This window comes from Scyliorhinus canicula, chromosome 31 (assembly GCF_902713615.1).
Source record: "Scyliorhinus canicula chromosome 31, sScyCan1.1, whole genome shotgun sequence".
Lineage (NCBI taxonomy): Eukaryota > Metazoa > Chordata > Chondrichthyes > Carcharhiniformes > Scyliorhinidae > Scyliorhinus > Scyliorhinus canicula.
Genome location: NC_052176.1, coordinates 9,446,836 through 9,468,860, shown reverse-complemented (window position 1 = coordinate 9,468,860; position 22,025 = coordinate 9,446,836). Strand labels below are relative to the sequence as shown.

General features: G+C 45.3%; 4 non-coding genes across 4 annotated transcripts; 2 read left to right on the top strand and 2 right to left on the bottom strand.

Moving 5' to 3' along the window:
- Positions 1–1,067: 1,067 nt before the first annotated feature.
- On the bottom strand, positions 1,068–1,150 carry trnal-cag. The gene has a single exon. It is a non-coding gene; the product is annotated as a tRNA-Leu (tRNA).
- A 9,146-nt stretch (positions 1,151–10,296) lies between these two features.
- Positions 10,297–10,387, top strand: trnap-agg. The gene is given in 2 exon segments: positions 10,297–10,332; positions 10,352–10,387. It is a non-coding gene; the product is annotated as a tRNA-Pro (tRNA).
- Positions 10,388–11,338: 951 nt separating this feature from the next.
- Positions 11,339–11,410, top strand: trnag-ucc. The gene has a single exon. It is a non-coding gene; the product is annotated as a tRNA-Gly (tRNA).
- Positions 11,411–14,483: 3,073 nt separating this feature from the next.
- trnak-cuu lies at positions 14,484–14,556 on the bottom strand. Its single transcript has one exon. It is a non-coding gene; the product is annotated as a tRNA-Lys (tRNA).
- Positions 14,557–22,025: the final 7,469 nt, after the last annotated feature.

The window sequence follows — 22,025 nt, the reverse complement described above, 5'->3', positions numbered from 1 at the left end:
CGTGGTTGATGGCCTCCGTAGTCGTACTTAAGGCAACGTTTGAAGAAATCAGTAACAGGTTGATCAATGGTGCCAGAGATGTGAAACTGCCGCCCCGAACCTCCTTCTGTGAAGGTGATTCCAGTCACTCCCCACTTTCCCATCAGAACAACGTCACAGAAGAAATAACATCGCCTTCACAGAACAACCATTCAGCACGAAAGTAAAATATCTGATCTATGCAGACCAGAATCAGTGTGCTCAAACGTCTGTTCTTGTTGGAAGAACAAATGAGAAAGTGAATAGTTGTCTGGCTACCGAAGGGCAGTAATGTCGCAGCTCCTGGTTAAGGGAGCAGAGTGCCGCAGCGGAAGCGTGCTGGGCCGTGACACCGAGGTCGAGGAAACGGGGCTAATCTCGGCTATTTACATTCTCCCTCTCATCAAAAGTAATCATAATGCACGTTCCTGTTTGCGTTCCAGCAAATACCTATCAGAATCTTTCTTGCTGGCTCATCCCGACATTAGTTCCGGGAATGAAGGAGACAGCATGACACATTACAACATTGTAAAGCTCATAAATAGGGAACCACAGTGAAAATGCTTTAAAGTCTCAGCAGGTCTGACAGCATGTGTAGGGAGAGAAAACAACGAACGTTTCCAGTCCAGGTGACCCTTTGTCAAATCTGGATTGTAAACGTTATCCAGTAGTACCCCACAGAGGAGCAATATAGATACATACTGATGTCCGTGAATGGCTCACAATAAGGAAATAAAGCATTAACGAACAATAAATCACAATAGAAACCGAGTTCCCAACTTCCCCTCTCGGACGGATGTTGAAAATCCAACCAGCCAGACTATTTACAACAAGAGAAGTCGAATTTCACCCGGAGTCCTGGGATCAATATTAATTCCTCAACCAGAGTCGATGAAGGAGAATATCGAGTCATTAACTGGGCTTTCGCCTGCCGGGCTTGAACAGGAATGTCCTGAGAACAAAGCTTTTCCTTTGAAAGGGAGATTTTTTTATCTTTCTGAGGTTGAAAATCTCGCCGGAGAAATCTAACCTCGTGGAAGAAAACTCAATATCAGGAGTGGGATTCGAACCCACGTCTCCAGAGGAGACTGCGACCTGAACACAGCGCCTTAGACCGCTCGGCCATCCTGATGCGCTGGCGTTTAAATTAAGATCCGTGCACAAATCGACTTAAATTCTATCCTCATCGTCATTTCTATTCCAACAACATCTGCTTTTCCTACTTTTGAACCCCAGCCAGAGTCCCATCCCTGTCCAAGACGCTGGGGGTAAGGAGCTTCTCATTGCTGCATTGATCACGTTGCTCCAATCAACAGGGACCAAATTCCCGGTCTTTCTGATCCTCACAGGAAGATATTGAGAGACTAAGATCTGAAGTATCCAATTGGAGAGTTGCATTCTGGCGACTGGAACCTCTTTCCACAGCTGCTTCCGGTGCTGCTTTCACAGACAAGTAGCCGAAGAAATCCACCAATACCCAAACAGGAGAACATTCATCCAGTGGAGGCGTCAGAAGAGTCTTTGGGAGAAGTCAACTTAGTAACCTCGACTGTACTGTGGGTAGCTGAAGAGCAGGTGTCAAAGAGCGGATCAGACTGAAAGCAAAAGTTTGATGCTAATAAAGAAGAAGGCGGATGTTCTGCTGGGTGCTCGCGACTTGTTTGCTTTTGGTGTGAGTGAGAAAATAATTGCAGAGGATGGTTTTGATCCATCGACGTCTAGGTTATGGGCTCACCAGGCTTGCGCTGCGCCACTCTGGTCGTGCTTGATGCCCTCCGTAGTCGTACTTAAGGCAAAGTTTGAAGAAATCAGTAACAGGTTGATCAATGGTGCCAGAGATGTGAAACTGCCGCCCCGAACCTCCTTCTGTGAAGGTGATTCCAGTCACTCCCCACTTTCCCATCAGAACAACGTCACAGAAGAAATAACATCGCCTTCACAGAACAACCATTCAGCACGAAAGTAAAATATCTGATCTATGCAGACCAGAATCAGTCTGCTCAAACGTCTGTTCTTGTTGTAAGAACAAATGAGAAAGTGAACAGTTGTCTGGCTACCGAAGGGCAGTAATGTCGCAGCTCCTGGTTAAGGGAGCAGAGTGCCGCAGCGGAACTGAGCTGGGCCGTTACGCCGAGGTCGAGGAAACGGGGCTAATCTCGGCTATTTACATTCTCCCTCTCATCAAAAGTAATGATAACGCACGTTCCTGTTTGCTTTGCAGCAAATACCTATCAGAATCTTTCTTGCAGGCTCATCCCGACATTCGTCCCAGGAATCAAAGAGACAGCATGACACATTACAACATTGTAAAGCTCACAAATAAGGAAGCACAGTGAAAATGCTTTAAAGTCTCAGCAGGTCTGACAGCATGTGTAGGGAGGGAAAACAACTAACGTTTCGAGTCCAGGTGACCCTTTGTCAAATCTGGATTGGAAACGTTATCCAGTAGTACCCCACAGAGGAGCAATATAGATAGATACTGATGTTCGTGGATGGCTCACAATAAGGAAATAAAGCATTATCGAACAATAAATCACAACAGAAACCGAGTTCCCAACTTCCCCTCTCGGACGGAAGTGAACAATCCAACCAGCCAGACTATTTACAACAAGATGTGGAGATGCCGGCGTTGGACTGGGGTGAGCACAGTAAGAAGTCTTACAACACCAGGTTAAAGTCCAACAGGTTTGTTTCAAACACGAGCTTTCGGAGCACGGCTCCTTCTTCAGGTGAATGGAAAGGCTTGTTCCAGAAATGTTTATATAGACACAGTCAGAGATGCCCCGGAATGCGAGCACCTGCAGGCAATCAAATCATCAAAGATGCAGAGAGAGAGGTAACTCCAGGTTAAAGAGGTGTGAATTGTCTCAAGCCAGTTCAGTCGGTAGGCCTCTGCAAGTCCAGGCTTGTTGGTGGGGGCCGAATGTAATGCGACATGAATCCCAGATCCCGGTTGAGTCCGCATTCATGCGTGCGGAACTTAGCTATAAGTTTTTGCTCAGCAATTTTGCGTTGTCGCGTCTCCTGAAGGCCTCCTTGTAGAATGCTGACCCGGAGATCAGAGGCTGAATGTTGATTTACAACAAGGGAAGACGATTTTTACCCGAAGTCCTGGGCTCAATATTAATTCCTCAACCAGAGTCACTGAAGGAGATTATCGAGTCATTAACTGGGCTGCCGCCTGTCGGGTCTTGCTGTGCGTTTTTTAGCAGGAATCTCATGTCCTGAGACCAACGCTTTTCCATTGAATTGGAGCAATTGGATCTTCCTGAGGTTGAAAATCTTGCTGGAGAAATTTAACCTCTTGGAGGAAAAGAAAACAATAGGAGTGGGATTCGAACCCTCGCTTCCAGAAACGACTGTGATCTGAACGCGGCACCTTTGACCGCGCAGCCATCCTGATGCATTGAAGTCGAATCTAAGACTCGTACACAAATCGACTTAAATTCTATCTTCATCGTCATTTCATTTCAAACAAGATATGCTTTTCCTACTTTCGATCGCCAGCTAGAGTCCTGTATCTGAGTGCCATCCCTGTCCGTGCCGCTCGGGGTTAAGGAGCTTCGCACAGCTGCATTGATCAGTTTTCTCCAGTGGATTGGATGTGATAAATTGCCCTTAGTGTCCTAAAAAGTAAGGTTAAGGGGGGGTTGTTGGGTTACGGGTATAGGGTGGATACGTGGGTTTGAGTAGGGTGATCATTGCTCGGCACAACATCGAGGACCGAAGGGCCTGTACTGTACTGTTCTATGTTCTAACAGTTGAATTTCCACGATACTTCCAATGTGACTGATATTGTTGCACAAATAATGTAATCAGAGGAACAGTGCGTTTCGGAAGCTGAGATTTTCCAACAGTTCAAGTGTTGGTCTCCAAATCCAATGGCCTTTCTCGACGGAGATTCAATCCCTTCTCACAGACAGATTAGGACTCCGGACATCGCATGAAAGCACTATCTTCCTGGAGTGATTTCAGGCTGTGTTCATAATGCTTTATATCGAACAAATTGTCAATGACTGTCCTGTTAAAAGCAGTTCAGTTAGACGGAGCGGCTGTGGCTTTGTATTTGAAATCAAATGGGGCAGCACAGTAGCACAGTGGTTAGCACAGTTGCTTCACAGGTCCAGCGAGCCGTGTCGTAAGGGACAAAGGCGGTCACCAAGTACACCAGCTCCAAGTAAAACTGCACAATGGACTGAAAACCACCCCAAACACAACGGCTCTTTTAAGAGCCACCCACAATCTCTGTGAAAAAGCTGCACCATCTTTTCCCGCATTGACTTCATGAGAAATCTCTTTGTGGAGGATAGAGATTTGTCCCGTTCCAGAATGTTGTGAATGTGGCTTCATACCCGCCCGTCACAGAGTTTCACACAGAATAGACACTCAAACTGAAGTGAGAGCGGATTTTAAACCCAGTCTGGTATTTGTGACGGATAATGAGGAGAAACACAATTTCAGAAGGGAATTATATAAATTTAATGATAAATATATTCAGAGTTTAACAATTGGTGAGTTGAATTCATCAGGAAATTATTATTTTGTTTCTCTCGGGTGACCTGGTTCCCGCTCCCGGAACAGAGTAAAGGCGGGAATGAAGAGGTTATTTTCGGGCTGATGTGTTTGTTCCGCAGTTTCCCAGGGGGCGGAATCAGCGCGATATGAGCACACACAGGACCTGTGTCCATTGCAGCGCTTTAAGATCTGCCTCTCCCCGGCCCTCCATATTCTCCGGACACAAAGCTGCCTGTTCCACCGGTGGGATAGAGTCGGGGATTCTCTCCACACTTCCCAGTGCAACATTCCCGGCCGCTTTCAGGAGAGAGGCTCAGAAATCAGTCCTTTCTCTCTGTCCCTGTGTAGCCTGTGTGAAGGAGTTGATTGGTAATCTCTATGTTTCTGGTTTTGCAGAGAGTTGAGATTTGCTCCTTTTAAATTGCTGAACGGGGTTTTATTACCGCCGGTTACAGATAAGAGACTGACAAATTCAAACTGTTCCTTAAATAAAGCCAGGATTCTGGGAGGGAAAATCCAATAAACAGATCACAAAGTGTGAGATTCAAATAGTTTCCTGAACAATGATCCGTTCTGTTATTTGGGATTTTCTTGAACCGAAATTGGCGGGAGTTTCGAATTTGAAAATATCAGCCAATCAAAACCTCCAGATTCTTCTCACTGGCCTGTGATTGGTTAATTCTTGACTGCACTTAAGTTTTCAAATATAATTTGTATCCACAGACAAATACCAGAATATTCTGAACATGAATAAATGTGACGTCTGCTCCACACAAGTTACAGGGAAGAGTGTCGCCAGCTCCTCACACACATTTCGGACATTGTCACTGACAGAGCACAGAGACACAGACAGGTCATCAGTTCCACAGTCTCAGGCAGCAGAAATAGTTCCAGAGACACATTTTCAACCCATCAATCAAACAGCAGGAGAGACAGACGCTGTGTCCATGTCATCCTAACTCAGTACCACTGACAGGAGGCCCCATAAATCCCAGTGCAAATTCTCACCCACTCTCATCATCACTGTATCAGTTCCACAATGGAGCAGGCTTAGTGAAATAATCAATATCAGAGAAAACTGGTTTCCAGTTAAGAATTACACAATTAACCTTAATAATGTACTCTGAGATTCGAGTTAAATACGAGTCACATCACTCACATCATGGGTGGCTGTACTAATCCCCAGAGTGTGTCCTCACAAATACATCAGATGCAAACCCAAATATCAGCTCCATTCTCAGATTGAGATATGCTGCATGTGACAAAGTTATAAATTCTGATTTTCATTTAAAACTCACGTAATTTATGAAAATAAATGATACAATATAATTTCGATGACTTGAGAACTGAGCAGTAACTTGCAAACTATTCCAAAATCCTCACTCAATCTGTTCCAGATGGAAGACACTGCCGCAATTCCAGACTGTGGTCCATTTTACATTCATGTCAGAATTCTGACTCAGAATCAGACTGAGTATCACAGATCACATCAATGTGAGCATCTTGAGTTAAACTTCCAGAACAATCCAGTATCAGATTGAAGGTTACATTGTCTTTCACAATTGTGTTTGCTATTAAATGCCGGTCCAAAACTATCACACATTGTTTGCTTAAAACCTCCCACAGCAATGGTCTCTTTCTGTGCTGGAAATTTACGTGGAATGAATGCAAACTTTTAAACTCCCTGAGATTGAAAGGTCACATTCTGAATCGCATCCTCACATTGAGTCACAGAGACTTACAAGTACAGGATAATCCTCAAACACATGTTCATACTACAATCCATCCTCACACTGAGTCCTGGAACATGACAGATTCAGGATAATTCTCAAACAGTTGTTGAGAGTAAGATGCTGAAAGGCTCTGTACTCACTCATCAATAGCAGTCGCAAAAAGCAACAGACTCAACAATTGTACCTCTGAGAGATTTAGAAATGGTTAAAAGACTCTCAGAGAGGAAACAATAATGACATACAAATGGAAGACTGCACGCGCACACACACACAGGTATACACACACACACCAATACACACACGTTTACACTCAGATACACACACAGTATACAGGCCCACACAAATTATACACACACACGTACACACAAACATACACACACAGGTATACACACACACAGTTATATATATACACGTGTACACACAGTATACAGAGCCACACACATTATACTCACACAGTAGTACACACCCGCACACACAGGTATATACACACAGGCACATAAACATTCACACATATTCTCAAATACACATGCATATAAATAAACACATATGTACACACACACAGATATACACAGAGAAAGATACATTGTATCAACGACATAATTAATCCAGCAACAGTGAAATAACAGCGATATATTTCCAAAACAGGGTGTTGAGTGGCTGGAGGAGAGCCTCCAGGTCGTGGTGTCGCTATATGTCGGCCGCCCTTGTCCCTCTCTAGATGGTGGTGGATGTGGGTTCGGAAGGTGTTGCCAAAGGAGCCTTGGTGACTTCCTGCAGTGAATCATGTAGCTGGTATAGACGCTGCCAATCTGCATCAGTGGTGGAGCGAGTGAGTGTTTACAGATGGGATGCCGATCAAGCGGGATACCTTGTCCTAGATGATGTCAAACTTATTCAGTGTTGTTGAAATTTTAACAATTTAAGGAAATGGAAATCATTCCATTACATTCCTGATTTATGCCGTGTCGACAGGGTTTGGGGAGCCAGGGAGTGAGTGACTCGCCACAGGAGTCCGAGTCTTTGACCTGCCATGCAGCTGCAGTATTTATATGAACAGTTCAGTTCCTGGCCAATGGCAATCAGTAAGATGTTGGTAGTAGGGTTTCAGTGATGGTAATTCCGGTGAATGTCAAGGGGTGATGGTTAGATTCTCACTTATTATGAAATATGAAAATATGAAAACGGCTTATTGTCGCAAGTAGGCTTCAAAATAAGTTACTGTGAAAAGCCCCTAGTCGCCACATTCCGGCGCCTGTTCGTGGAGGCTGGTATGGGAATGGTCTTTTCCTGGAACATTTCAGCTCAAGCCTGGATATTGTCCAGGTTGGTGCATTTGGACATGGACTGTTTCATTAACAGAGGAGTTGTGAATGGTGCTAAACATTGTGCAGTCATGGAAAGCCTGCGATTGTGGGTGTTTGCAACATTTACAGTGTGTGTCCCTGTGTGAGTAAATGTCATTTCAGACATTGATTGCACATATTAAGTGTTTGCTGGAAGGGGGAAGCCGAGTAAAACAAAACCGTGTCCTGTAAAGAAATGTCAAATCAGACAGACTTGTGGCGAGCAGCTGAATGTTTCTTTCTACTGTACCGGAAAGTAAAAAAATAACTAGCAGAGAATGGTTTCGATCCATCGACCTCTGGGTTATGGGCGCAGCACGCTTCCGCTGCGCCACTCTGCTCTCGATTGAAAAGATACAATTCTGGACTTCCGCAGTGTTGTTCATCAGGAGCACTTGTTCTCGACAGCGCACCCTGGCGGCACAATTCCACTGTATAACTCACCAACAATGGAAAACACACACACCCACACAACAGCAGCAGGACACTGTCACCTTACACAAGATAACACACACGCAAAGGAGAATCGACTGTCTGATCATATATAGAAAGTGTTCCCTCCTAAAATCTACCCTCTTTCCTCTTGTGTAACTGTGTTCTCTGCATCTTCGCTCTGTTATTGAAAGGTTTCCCCTGACGTTAATTAATCTACTTTCCGAAATTTAAGTATATTCTCTCCCTCTGAACTGTGATTTCTACTGTGGAGCCGAGATCTCTATACTGTGTAACTGCTCTCTGCTGTGGAATATGATCTCTGCTGTGAACTGGGCACTTCGCTGGGAAACTGCCATCTCTCCTGTGGAAATGTGCTCTCTGCTGTGGGACTGTGTTCTCTGCTGTCAAACTGTGCTCTCTGCTGAGGAAATGTGGACCAGATGTGTTGCAGCTGAGGATGATGAGTGATGTATGGTGGACATTGTGAAGTTACTGGCCAGAAACTTTCGAACTCTATTTTTGTTTTAATGGACAGCTACAATCCACGTGTTTATTCTGAGACACAACAATGAATAAAAGTGAATCAGTGTTCAGCAGTTTCTAACATCCCAGACCTCCAGTTTGTTCCTATTGAGAACCCTGTCCTCGATGGAAGCTTTTGCTCTAAGAATTGGACCACCGCCGCCTGGGAATACGGCAGCAACACCTCCAAGATCTGATCGGTGACAAAATCACAGAATAATGCAATGTCCCCTCGTGACATACCCTTCTAGTGAGCGGAACAGGTGCTCCCTAACCGCCCTGTCTATACCTATCATAATCTTGTGTACCTCGATCCGATCACCCCTCAGTCATCTCTGTTCCTGCAAGAGAGAAAAAAAACAAGCGTATACAACCTCTCTTCATATCTTAAATGTTCCATCCCAAACAACAACCGGCTGAATCACCTCTGCACCCCATTCAGCTCAGTCACATATTTCCTGTTATATGGTGACCAGAATTGCACACGGTACTCCAGCTGTGACCTCACCAAAATTCTATACAACTCCAACGTGACCTGTCTGCTTTTGTAATCCGTGCCCCGATTAATAAAGACAAATATCTCAGGTGCCTTTTCCATCACCTATGAACCTGCCCTTCTGCCTGCAGAGATCTATGGACAAACAGTCCAAGGTCCCTTTGTTCCTCAAGACTTCCAGTGTCAGGCCATTCACATTAATCCAAAATAATATAATATTCTTTATTGTCACAAAGAGGCTTATCTTAACACTGCAATGAAGTTACTGCGAAAATCCCCGACCAAAGGCATCATATCTTATTTTTCAGCGTTAAAATCCATCAGCCACTTTTCTGCCGATTTGACTAGCCCGTCTATATCTTCCTGTAGCTCAAGACCCTCAACCTCACTGTCAGCTTGAAACTCAGTGAAAGGATTTCACTCTCCTCTCGGGATCTGATCACCGCCTCAATCCTAACATTCAGCATGGGTGGGCAGACAAGGCAACTTCCTTCCCGCAGCCCCTGAGCACAGACTGGATAATATCCCAAACTCCTATCCTGCTCTTTTCACATTGCTCCACAACCTTGTTCTCTTCACAAAACCCCAGGAATCTCAGACCAAATCTTCAGACCGTTGATTTGCTCTTCAACCAACATCTTGTCCCTGATTAATTCCATCTTGGGAAGAGGGGTTCGACATTCCGAGGTACACAGCAGACATCCGGTTGCTGGTGATGGACGAAAGGAGGCCGACAACCTGAAAGAAAGCCTCTCTCACAGCCCTGTGAGCATGGCTCCATTAGGCGGTACAGTCAATACCTGCAGAATAGATAACAATGGCGAGAAGTGTGAGCAATTTCAGCGTCACAATTCTCTGGACATAGAGGATTCAAAATAAAACATTTTTGAAAACACTGAACAGATCCTCTGGGAGCAGGACACAAGTAAAAGGGGAAAATCCATTGGATTTCTAGTGGAAAGATTTAACAACTGGATGATGGCAGCTGAAATCAGTCCTCGCGTTACAATCTCTGTAGATATTCCAGTGAATTGAAACCTGCAAAAGGCATACTTTTCGACTAGAAATCCAACACATTTCCCACTTTTATGGAAGTTGTCAGTCGCACAGATGGTCAAACGGAATATGGCTGGGCTGAGATTTTAATCCATATTTTTCTTTGGGGAACAGACACATTCACGCACTAATATACAGAGTGTGACGATATTCAGCTGATCACAAAAAGCAGCAGGTCGGCTCGTTGGTCTAGGGGTATGATTCTCGCTTAGGGACTTTCATTTGCGGTAAAATGCGAGAGGTCCCGGGTTCAAATCCCGGACGAGCCCAATTTTTGGGGTTGGGGTGGATCTTTCCAGGAGCCGGTGCTCTTTCCAAGAACCGGTGCAGACTCGATGGGCCGAATGACCTCCTTCTGCACTGTCAATTCTATAATTCTATGAACACTGGTATACTTTAGGGATCTGTAGTATCTGTGAAAAGAGAAATAGTTAACATTTCACATCCTGACCTTTCAATGCAATGACCTGTTTCTCTCTCCACAGAAGCTGCCGGAAAAGCTGAATATTTCCAGCATTTTCTGTCTTTGTTTCAGATTTGCAGCATCAGCAGTATTTTGTTTTTGGGTCAAAGGACAATGAGTTGTCTTTCCTACTCTGAGGGTTATTGCAGATCTCTCTGGCTGTGGCTGTCGCTGGGGGTGGGGGGGGGGGGTGATTATGGAACCGCTGCAAGTCCATCTGGTGTATGTACACACACAGTGCTGTTTGGGAGGGGTTCCAGGTTTGGATGGTGCCTCGCGGAGGAAAAGTCAATGTCAGGAGTGGGATTCGAACCCTGATCTCCAGAGGAAACTGCGCGCTGAACTCGGCCACCCTGACGTATTCGAAATGTTAGGGGCGATTTGGACGAAATCGGGTGCTCTTTCCGAGGGTCGGTACCGACTTGATGGGCTGAATGGCCACCTTCTGAACTGGAGGCATTCTATGATTATTTAAACAGGGTGAAAATGGCAGCATCAGGCCACAAGGACAAGTTAAGGTCGCAGACCAGAGTAAGTGGCCAATGTAATGACACATAGAACATGAAAAATAATTACATAAATATATTTATTGTGGACTGGTGTCATCTGCTGGCGGAACGGGAGCCGGACGACACGGACACTTTCATTCGGAGCATTTGAAATTGGAGTGAAATAACTTACGCAAAGTAAGTATTTGTTCCGAAACAGTTTATCAAATTAATCTAAAGAAGCAAAAGGACAAAAACCCAACCAGTGAGCGATGGTGGTATAGTGGTGAGCATAGCTGCCTTCCAAGCAGTTGACCCGGGTTCGATTCCCGGCCATCGCAAAAACAAGTTGGAAATTTATGCCCCACTTCCTAAGTAAGCGAAGCAACTTTTCGCTCAGAATTTATGAGCAGGTCCAGCCGGGAATGAAATAAGAATTTACCAATTTTTTAATGGGGTTTCAGTATGGACAGTGTTCAACTATTAACCGCCCCCAACCCCCCCCCCCCCCCCCCCCCACCCCCCCCCCCCCCCCCACCCCCTCCCCACCCCCCCACCGTTGGATGTAAATAAAACATGAATCTATGAGGGGAAACACTAACTGCTCAGCAGTTGGGCTTGTGACGCAACGGTAGCGCGTCTGATTCCAGATCACAAGGTTGCGTATTCAAATCACGTCAGGCCCAGGCTGGCTTTCTGCAGCTGTTTTCAGGAATTTATCGCTGTGTGGGAATGTTCCGGAAGTGACTCCGCTCAAAATCACAATGCTGGTAATTTTTTTCCGGATATTTCAGATTTGCACGCTCAGTTTATATGTTTGAGCAGTTCCATCAAACATTATCAAACATCAGTAAGAATGAACACCAACACCTCCTCCACAATAGTCCTCAATACCGGTTCCCCGTAAGGCTGCTCAGCCCCGCACTCTACTCCCTGTACACAGACGACTGCGTGGCAAAACTTGGTGCCAACTCTATCTACAAGTTTGCTGACGATACGACCATAGTGGGCCGGATCTCGAATAACGACGAGTCCGAATACAGGAGGGAGATAGAGAACCTAGTGTAGTGGTGTAACGACAACAATCTCTCCCTCAATGCCAGCAAAACTAAAGAGCTGGTCATCGACTTCAGGAAGCAAAGTACTGTACACACCCCTGTCAGCGTTAACAGGGCTGAGATTGAGATGTTTAGCAGTTTCAAATTCCTAGGGGTGCACATCAACAAAAATCTGTCCTGATCCACTCACGTCGATGCTATCACCAAGAAAGCACAACAGCGCCTATACTTCCTCAGGAAACTGAGGAAATTTTGCATGTCCACATTAACCCTTACCAAATTTTACAGATGCACTATAGAAAGCATCCTATCGGGCTGCATCACAGCCTGGTATGGCAACTGCTCGCCCCAGGACCGCAAGTAACTTCAGAGAGTCGTGAATACCACCCAGTCCATCACACGAACCTGCCTCCCATCCATGGACTCCGTCTACTCCTCCCGCTGCTGGGGGAAAAGTGGGCAGAATAATCAAGGATCCCTCCCACCCGGTTTACTCACTTTTCCAACTTCTTCCATCAGGCAGGAGATACAGAAGTCTGAGAACACGGACGAACAGATTCAAAAACAGCTTCTTCTCCACTGTCACCAAACTCCTATTTGACCCTCTTATTGACTGACCTCATTAACACTACACCCTGTATGCTTCAACCGATGCCAATGCTTATAAGAACATAAGAACATAAGAACTAGGAGCAGGAGTAGGCCATCTGGCCCCTCGAGCCTGCTCCGCCATTCAATTAGGCCATGGCTGATCTTTTGTGGACTCAGCTCCACTTTCCGGCCCAAACACCATAACCCTTAATCCCTTTATTCTTCAAAAAACAATCTATCTTTACCTTAAAAACATGTAATGAAGGAAATGTAGTTACATTGCATATCTTGTGTAGCCCTATTATGTATTCTCATGTGTTTTCTTGTATTTTCTTGAATTTTGTTTAATTCCCTTTTCTTCCATGTACTGAATGATCTGTTGAGCTGTTTGTAGAAAAATAATTTTCACTGTACCTCGGTACACGTGACAATAAACAAATCCATTCCAATCCAATCCATTAGGAAACTCGGCCAGCTTAGTTGGTGGAGTGTAAAACTCTACATCCCAGGGTCGTGCGCTCGAGCACAAAGTTGGGCGTTTCCATATTACTATCTGAGAGTATTGAACCAACTGTTTGGGCAGCACGGTAGCACAGTGGCTAGCACAGTATCTTCACGTCTCCAAGTCTCCAGTTTCGATTACCGGCTTGCGTCACGTTAAAAAGATCTCACCGCTCGTGGGTGAGACCTGAAGTGGTGGGCAGTTAAAAACAAGGATGTCGCCCTTTTCGGACGGAGATGAGGAAATTACTCACTCTCAGTGGGCTGTGCGACTTTGGAACTCTGCCTCAGGAGTCGGCGGGAGCGGATCATTGATGACCTTCAAGGCAGAGATGGGGAAATTCTTGTTCAGCAAATAAATCAAAGGTTTATCGGGGTTACGTGCAAACATTGCATTCAGCCAGTTACCTGGGTGCACCAGCGTGCGGTTTTGTATTTGATATATCAGTTCCACACAATGGTGAAACGGTCTTAAAACGTCGTTCTCATTTCTTCACGTGTTCTCCACTGATATATTCGCTGCAATAACTTCTCTGGGCACAAATCACGGCAGCACAAGTGGTTCACAGCGCCAGGGTTCCAGGTTCGATTCACTGTCTGTGCGGAGTCTGCACGTTCTGCCCGTGTCTGAGTGGGTTTCCTCCGGGTGCTCCGGTTTTCTCCCCAAAGTGCGAAGACGTGGATTAGGTGGATTGGCCATGCTAAATTGCCCTTAGTTACTATACGGGACCAGTTATTATAAATAGAAACCTCATTCCGACCCTGGGTCACTGCCCGTGTGGAGTTTGCATATTCTTCCCATGTCTGCGTGGGTTTCACTCCCACAACCCAAAGATGTGCATTGGCCACGCTAAATTGGAAAAGTAGTGTATTCTAAATTTATACAAAAATAAGTAAATAGAAACGCCGAGCACAAAGCCACCGTTCTGTACCTGTGCTCTCTGCTGTGTGACTGTTCTCTCCGCTGAGTAACTGAGCTTTCTGCTGTGTAACTGTTCTCTCTGTCGTGGAACCGTGACTCTGTCGGTGACAGTTCTTCAACGGAGGTTGTCTCAAATCATTCCCTGTTGTGGAAATATGTTGCGGACTGAAGCAGAACGGCCTTTCTCCGCCATTACTGAGACGAAATTTCAATCACAGATTTATCAAATCTTCTCACGAAAGATTAGTTCAGGCGGCTGGATTCCTCGTCCAGAGACAGAACCTTTGTGTTCCTGTTATCAGAACAGTTCGCTCACCTGAACATTCCCAGGTAACAATGAGCCACCCAACGTGGGGCTCGAACCCACGACCCTGGGATTAAGAGGCCCATGCTCTACCGACTGAGCTAGCCGGGCTGCTTCCAAAAGCACCCTTCACCCTCCTCCTGAGGAGCTTAGAAATGCTAAGCAGCGAACTTTGTGTCACATAGTTTCCTAAAATTCCGATTCATTCTTCGGTCGCTGGGAGCAGGGATCGAATCTGCTGGGGAAAGTCCAACACCTTAACCATTTGATCATCGCAGCTATGTTCAGTCGGTCATTCATTAATAATGTGGTCGATATAAAACATTATAAATCAGCCTGGAATCACTCCAGGAAGTTGTTGCGATGAATGGTGCCCTGGTGTTTATGTGAGTTGTGGTTGAATCGGCCTTAAAAATGACCATTGGATTTGGCGAGAAGCCTTGAGAGACTCGAAATTCCCGGCTCCCTAAACGCACAATTCCACTGATTGAATTGTTTGCGGAAGAAAATCTGTTCTATTGGAAAAATCCTCGAAGTTCATTTTTGCTTTACATGGAACAGCACCGAACTTCCCAGTCTGGATCCAGATTAAAGCAATTCAATCAGAGAAACTGACAGCACAGAAGGAGACCTGTGCTGACCGAATGGTCACGTGTTACGTGATGACGCATCCACAATGATCAGCTGTTCTCCCCGGATCGCGCTCAGAGCACAAGCCTGGAGCAGCTGCTCAAACAGGAAATACATTATTTTTTGTTACAAGTCCTTGGTCGCCAGTCTTTGAGAGATCAGAATTTCTCCATGGTGTCGGGAGTGGGCAGTATGGCACAAGGGCTTCACCCCCTCAGCCCGCTACTGTCATAGAATCATAGAATCCCTACAGTTCAAAGGAAGACCATTCGGCACAACGAAAATATACTGACCCTCCGAAGGCTCACGCACCTGCCCTCCACTGGAATATTGGGTCCGATGGAGAAACTCAGCCCCCCAATTCCAACCCTTAAAATCCGCCCCCCCCCCTCAGGAATGGGGTGCAGGATCGGAGGGTCAGTGCAGACTCGATGGGGTGAATGGCCTCCTTCTGAATTGTACTGGTTTCTATGGAAACAGATATGATCACAGTATTAATTCACATGGGATGAACATTGGCTCATATGTCACAGGCGGTGGCCGCGTGGCCTAATGGATAAGGCGTCTGACTTCGGTGGATATGATGATAACATCAGAAGATTGCAGGTTCTGTCGTGGTCGTGTTACACATAAATCCGGTGGAACTTGCTGACAGCCGAGTTTTCACTCCTCAGCTCAAAGTTTCCATCCAAACAGTGCAGGGCTTTTTTTGGATTATAATTTTTTGTAACATTGTTCATTCAATTCGCTCTCATCCTAGTATTTTGTTTAGCCTCTGATGAATCCACAGCATCTGTTTAACTTGGATAAAGTATAGAATAAAATATTATGTATCAATCGGTTCAATACAATTCTGTGGAGGAAATTCTAATATCGTCAGGAAGACAGAGTCAAAGAGTCATAGATGTTTGCAGCATGGAAACAGCCCTTCGGCCCAACTTGTTAATCCCGCCCAGTTTCTATCACTAATATGGTCCCACTTGCCCGCATTTGGCCCATATCCATCTATACCCAACCTGCCCAAGTAACTGTCTAACTAATTTTTAAAAGACAAAATGATACCTTCCTCTACCAATGCCTCTGGCAGCCCGTTCCAGATGCTCCTCATTACATTCTTTAAGCTCCTCATTATTTCATAGACCTCTATGACATCACCCCTCAGCCTCTTACGCTCGAGGAAAAACATTCCCAGCCTATCCAACCTCCACTTTTCACTCAGACCATCAAGTCCTGGTAGCATCCTTGTAAATCACTTCTGCACTCTTTCTAGTTTAACAATATCCTTCCGAAAATAGGGTGACAAGAACTGAACACAATATTTCATGTGTGCTCTTCTCAATGTCTTGTACAACTTCAACAAGACGTCCAAACTCTTGTATTCAATATTCTGACCTTGAAACCTAGCATGCTGAATGCCTTCTTCACCACCCTGTCCACCTGCGACACCGCCTTCAAGGAGCTGTGAACCTGAACACGAGATCTGTTTGTTCTGTAATTCTCCCCAACTCCCTACCATTAACTGAGTAGGTCAATCCCAGATTTGATTGATCAAAATGCATCACCGCACATTGATCCAAATTAAACTCCATCTGCCATTCTTCGGCCCACTGGCCCAAGACGTTTAATAATGAGCTGAATCAACTGTTTTTTTTGTTCAGAGTGATGAAAGATTATGTCACTGGATTGGGAATCTAGAGGTCTGAACTAATCTTTGGGACACGGAATAAATCCCACCATTCAAATTCACTGATGTAATAGATTTTCAGGGGGGTTGACAGGGTGGATGCTGAGATTTTGTTTCCCCGTGTGGGAGAATCGAGGACCAGAGGGAATAATCTCAGAGTAAGGTGCCTGCAGCCTTGTTGAACCAAAAATGATGAGAACTTTTTTTCTCAGAGTATAGTGTACCTGTGGAAATGTCGTTTCGAAGCGAATGGAACGTCGAGGCTCCGTCAGTGAGTATGTTCAAGATTTAATCAATAAAGAAATCAATGGTTATGGGGATGAGGCAGGAAAGTGGGTTTGAGGATTATATCAGGTCAGTGATAACCTCATTGAATGGTGAAGCAGACAGGATGGGCCGAATGGCCTACTTCTGCTCCTACATTGTACAGTGTAATGAGATCATCTGGTGGACTTCTTTTCACGGCTGGAAGGCCGGTTCTGGAAATACAAAATCTGCCAGCAGTGCCCCAGATGAAGCTGGCGTCGGTTTTGGAGCTTCTGAAGACGCATGTTTTCATGGTGCCAAACTGCTGCCTAAAGCTGGTGTCGTGATTTAAATCGATTATCAGATAGAGGATTAGGAATATCGGTACAGAGAATGGTTGAAGACAATTCACTCCTCAGGCCTATTGATCTCCGAATCTAAACTTCATCCTCGTTCCGGAAACACTAAACGAATCATCAAGTCACCCTCAATAAGTGGCCCAACGCAGAGACGGAGGAAATGGATCAACGAGGAAGATGGATTCAGACTTCCAGATGCAAAGCACAATGGTTAGCAGCGCATCATCTTCACCTCTCGGCCAACTCGCCAATGTAACCTGACTTCACCAAACCACCTCATGGAATTTAACATCCGCGATAACTAACGGAAGAAGTTTGTCTTTGTGTATTGGTCCAGATGTTCAGCCAGATGTGAAATATTGGAAATATAGTTTCTATCAGCAAATTACATTTCCATCACGTCGGCTGAGTGATTGTTCTGAATGGACTGTTGGAAAACACTTTAACACCATGTCCAGCATGTTTCTACACATTGTAAATAAAACACCGCAGAAAGACTGAAAGATACAAACATTTGACCACATCATGATGGACATCACTCAGACGCTTTAAACACCCCGTCAATGTCGGAGTGATGATGATTCTAATTTGTTATCCAGAGAATCCCTGCAGGACATTCGGCCTCTTGACTCTGCACCGAACTACCGAAAGAAACCGGAGACACCCCAAGGAAACGCACGCAGACACCGTGTGAACGCGCAGGCGCCGCACAGACAGCACACTGGAGCTGTGAAGCAACTGTGCTAACCACTGTGCTACCGTGCTATCTCATTTGATTGCAAGTACAAAGCCACAGCCACTAACTGAACTGCGTTTAACAAGACAGTCATTGACAATTTGTTTGATAGGGGCTGTTTAGCTCACTGGGCTAAATAGCTGGTATTAAAAGCAGGCTAAGAAAAGCCAACCGCACGGTTCGATTCCCATAACAGCCTCGCCGAAATGGGGCCATTTGGGGCTTTTCACAGTGTCTTCAGTTGAAACCGACTCGTAACAATAAGCGATATCATTTCTTTCAGCATTATAAACCCAACCTGAAATCACTCAAGAAATTCAGTGCTTTCGTGCAATGACCGAAGAAGTGGCAGTATTTAAATTACTGCGGCGCATTAACCAAACAATCAGTCAATGTGCCAGCTTGCACCTGACCAAATTTAACCATGCCTTTCCATTCCAGATTCACGAAATCAGTGAATTTAAATTTCACCAGCTGCCGTCCTGGGATATATTCTCTGTCCCAAAGATTATTTCTGTCCCCTGGATTCCCAATCCAGTGACATAACCTTTCACCCCGCGAACAAAAAACAGTTCATTCAGCAAATCATTAAACATCATCCTGAGGAGATTAGAATTCCCTCCACAGGATTGGATTGAACCGATTGACACAAAACATTTTGTTCTAATTGGAGCATCGATTGTTTGTCCAGATCAAACAGATATTGTGGACAGTTTAGCATCAAAACAAAGCACCAAGATGAGAGATAATTGAACGAACAGAATAGCAAGAAAGTAAGGTCTGAGAAAAGCCCGGCCATGTTTGGAAGGAAAGGGAGAAAGTAAATAGCAGAGAATAGCCTCGATTTCTCGACCTGGGGCTAACGGCCCAGCACGCTTCCGCTGCGGCACTCTGCTCCTTAAACCAGGAGCTACGACATTACTGCCCTGCGGCAGCCAGACAACTATTCACTTCCTTATTTGTTGTTTCAACAAGAACACACGTTTGAGCACACTGATTCTGGTCAGCATATTTCAGATATTTTACTTTTGTGTTGAATGATTGTTCTGTGAAGGTGATGTGATTTCTTCTGTGACGTTGTTCTGATGGAAAAGTTGGGAGTGACTGGAATCACCTTCACAGAAGGAAGTTCGGGGCGGCAGCTTCACCTCTCTGGGAACATTGATCAACCTGTTACTGATTTCTTCAAACTTTGCCTCAAGTGCGACTACGGAGGGCGTCAACCACGAGCAGAGTAGCGCAGCGCAAGCGTGCTGGGCCCATTACCTAGAAGTCGATGGGTCAAAAACATCCTCTGCTATTTATTTTCTTTCTCACACCAAAAGCAAACAAGTCGCGAGCACCCAGCAGAACATCCACCTTCTTCTTTATTTGCATCAAACTTTTGCTTTCAGTCTGATCCGCTCTTTGACATCTGTTCTTCAGCTACCCACAGTACATTCGAGGTGACTAGGTTGAAAGGGAGATCCAAAATCTCCCTTTCAAAGGCAAAGCTTTGTTCTCAGGGCATGAGATTTCTGCTTAAATACGCACAGCCAGACCCGGCAGACGAAAGCCCAGTCAATGAATCGATATTCTCCTTCAGTGACTCTGGTTGACGAATTAATATTGATCCCAGGACTCCGGGTGAAAATCGACTTCTCTTGTTGTAAATAGTCTGTCTGGTTGGATTGTTCACATCCCTCCGAGAGGGGAAGTTGGGAACTCGGTTTCTATTGTGATTTATTGTTCGATAATGCTTTATTTCCTTATTGTGAGCCATTCACGGACATCAGTATGTATCTATATTGCTCCTCTGTGGGGTACTACTGGATAACGTTTACAATCCAGATTTGACAAAGTGTCACCTGGACTCGAAACGTTAATTGTTTTCTCTCCCTACACATGCTGTCAGACCTGCTGAGACTTTAAAGCATTTTCACTGTGGGTCCCTATTTGTGAGCTTTACAATGTTGTAATATGACATGCTCTCTTCTTCATTCGCGGGACTAATGTCAGGATGAGACTGCAGGAAAGATTCTGATAGGTATTTGCTGCAAAGCAAACAGGAACGGGCGTTATGAATACTTTTGATGAGAGGGAGAATGTAAATAGCCGAGATTAGCCCCGTTTCCTCTACCTCGGTGTCACGGCCCAGCACGCTTCCGCTGCGGCACTCTGCTCCCTTTACCAGGAGCTGCGACATTACTGCCCTTCGGTAGATAGACAACTCTTCACTTTCTCATTTGTTCTTTCAGCAAGAACACGCGTTTGAGCACACTGATTCTGGTCAGCATAGTTCAGATATTTTACTTTCGTGCTGAATGGTTGGTCTGTGAAGGTGTTGTGATTTCTTCTGTGACGTTGCTCTGTTGGGAAAGTGGGGAGTGACTGGAATCACCTTCATCGAAGGAAGTTCGGGGCGGCAGTTTCACATCTCTGGCACCATTGATCAACCTATTACTGATTTCTTCAAAATTTGCCTCAAGTCCGAACCAGGGAAAGTCAACCGCGAGCAGAGTGGCGCAGCGGAAGCGTGCTGGGCCCATAACCCAGAAGTCGGTGGATCGAAACCATCCTCCGCTATTTATTTTCTCATTCACAACAAAAGTAAACAAGTCGCTATCACCCAGGAGCACATCAGCCTTTTTCTTTATTATAATCAAACTTTTGCTTTCTGTCTGATCCGCTCCTTGACATCTCTTCTTCAGCTACCCACAGTACAGTCGAAGTGACTCAGTTGACTTCTCCCAGAACACTCTTCTGCCGCCTCTACTGGATGAACGTCCTCCTGTTTGGACACTGGAGGGGTTCTTCGGCTACTTGTCTGTGAAAGCAGCACCGGAAGCAGCTGTGGAGAGACAATCCAGTCGCCTTTTTGCAACGCTCCAATTGGATACCGCATGTTGCTCGGATCTTAGACTCTCAATACCTTCTTGTGAGGATGAGGTCGGGCGGCAATTCGTTCCTTGTTGATTGGAGCAAACTTATCAATGCAGCAACAAAAAGCTCCTTAAGCCCCTGCGGCTTGGATAAGGGTGGCACTCAGATACAGGACTCTTTCTGTGGTTCAAAAATAATAAAAGCATATCTAGTTTCTAATCAAATGACAATGAAGACAGAATTAAAGTCGGGCTTTGCGCAGAGCGTCCGTTCCCCAATGTTATAATGCTGTCTGATTCGTTCCCGGGACTAATGTCAGGATGAAACAGCAAGAAATATTCTGATAGGTATTTGCTGCAAAGCAAACAGGAACGTGCGTTATGATTACTTATCGCGTGGGTGAGAATGTAAATAGCAGAGGATTGCCTCGATTTCTCAACCTCGGTGTAACGGCCCAGCACGCTTCCGCTGCGGCACTCTGCTCCCTTAACCAGGAGCGACTACATTACTGCCCTTCGGTAGCCAGAACACTACTCACTTCTTCATTTGTTGTTTCAACAAGAACACACGCTTGAGCACACTGGTTCTGGTCAGCACAGATCAGATATTTTACTTTCGTGCTGAATGATTGTTCTGTGAAGGCGATGTTATTTATTCTGTGACGTTGTTCTCGTGGAAAAGTTGGGTGTGACTGGAATCACCTTCACAGAAGGAAGTTCGGGGCGGCAGTTTCACCTCTCTGGGAACATTGATCGACCTGTTACTGATTTCTTCAAAATTGTCCTGACGTCCGGCCCCACTGAGCGTCAACCAGGAGCAGAGTGGCGCAGCGAAAGCGTGCTGGGCCCATAACCCAGAGGTGGATGAATGGAAACCATCCTCTGCTATTCATTTTCTCACTCCCACCAAAAGCCAACACGTCGCTTTTACCCAGCAGAACATCCGCCTTCATCTTTATTGGTATCAAAGTTTTGCTTTCAGTCTGATCCCCCCTTTGACACCTGTTCTTCAGCTACCCACAGTAAAGTTGTGGTGACTAAGTTGACTTCTCCCAAACACTCTT